The following is a 1,683-nucleotide window of genomic DNA, read 5'->3' as shown; positions in this document are numbered from 1 at the left end:
ACACACACACACACACACACACACACACACACTCACACACACACATTTGCATTTTAGCTATTTTCTTTCAGCTTAATTTCCCACCTCATCTCCTTCATTTTGTCGTAAGCAGTACTGAAATACATCTCCGGGAGGTATCGCTTTGAAATCAGGCGGTCGTCAAATTATTGAAATCGAAGAAATCAGCATTTTTCTGCCAGTTTGGCAAATTAAAAATTTATTTTAAAATTTTAAAATTTATGTTTTAAATCTATATATTTTTTCTTAATACCTTTTATGTCAATTTAAAGCACCTTAATGTATGGATTTGACTGGAAAAGGTCGATTAAAAACACTAGAAGTGTACATTTTCCCTTTTCAAGCACTCTCAAGCATTTGAATTAACCAAACTTTAGCCGCCATTTTCTCGGTTATTTTACCTCTGAAACCAGGCTACCCCCACCTCCTTCACTTGCAGATGTCTCGACTCCTTTTCAAGATAGATAGGTCTTTTTTCATCGAAAGCAAGACAAAGAGCAAGCTTTAAGATGATACTGTATAATAACTCTGTATGCTAAAAAATGGACGAGAGCCTGATTCCACCGCGTCGTGACGTCCACAAACTGATTGTTTGAGTTTTTTAAAAACTCTTTAAAGATGTACAGGAAGGTCAAACAATATGCCCGACCAGCGGCAGACAAAAGGCAGTGTTGGGACATATTTTGAACCAACATGCACTAATCAGAAAGGAAAGTTTGTATATTTTCGAATAGGCACGTTGTTTCATACCTTTTAAAGTCTCAAATGTATCAGGAGACGATGGAATCAGGCCCTCGTCATTTTTTTTGGCAAGTGAAGTTATTGGTTTCACCTTAAAGTGTGTTTATTTGTCTATCTTTGGAGGACAAATAAAACCAACCCATCTATCTGGAATTGAAGTCGTTATATTTGCGATTGAAGGAGGTTGGGTTGCCTCAGATATGAAATTAGTGAAAAAATATTCGCCAAAGTTCTGTGATTTCCATAGTTTAAGAGTCCTTGGAACTGAAAATTTACACACTAAAAATACTTTTAGTCAACGCTTTTATGTAACATCCTTGCATATTAAATAGGTTTTTGAATCGGCATAAAAAGTATTAAGCCCCCCCCAAAAAATAAAAAATATAAATGAATTCGTTACAAATTTCCAAAACGGCGCGGATAAATGACGCTGTCTTCGATTTCATCATTTTGATGAGCGCCTGATTCCACCACGATGCCTCACAAATATTTTAAACACTGGGAAAATTGGTCTAAACAATGAAGTTATACCCCAAAACGGTGCATCTTCATCTCGACCTATCGAATAGTCAGAACTTCTCGTCGCCAAAGTGTTAAGCAAAGCCCACCCCATCTTTTCTTTTTCCACCACATTTTCCCCATATCTGCTGTTCCTCTCCGCCGCCAACAGAGTTGTAAGGAGTCGGTCAGTCCCTCTGACGTCATAGCTGACCGCGAATACCCCCCTGGATCCTGTGGTCACTATGAGCGGTCACGGCGGGCGGGTTAACAGACAGATTATCTGGCCGGGAAATGAAAGACATGATGCTACTTCAATAATTGTCTTATCTGTGTTTCTTGCCAGATGTCTGTACATAGGAGATCCCCGTCAGTAACAGTAATAAGGCGGGGATGGAAGAGAAAGAAAAACAAAAACCCCCCCAT

The sequence above is a fragment of the Aplysia californica genome, unplaced genomic scaffold, assembly GCF_000002075.1.
Source record: "Aplysia californica isolate F4 #8 unplaced genomic scaffold, AplCal3.0 scaffold00350, whole genome shotgun sequence".
Classification (NCBI taxonomy): domain Eukaryota; kingdom Metazoa; phylum Mollusca; class Gastropoda; order Aplysiida; family Aplysiidae; genus Aplysia; species Aplysia californica.
The sequence above is the reverse complement of the archived record's forward strand: the minus strand, read 5'-3'. Positions refer to the sequence as shown.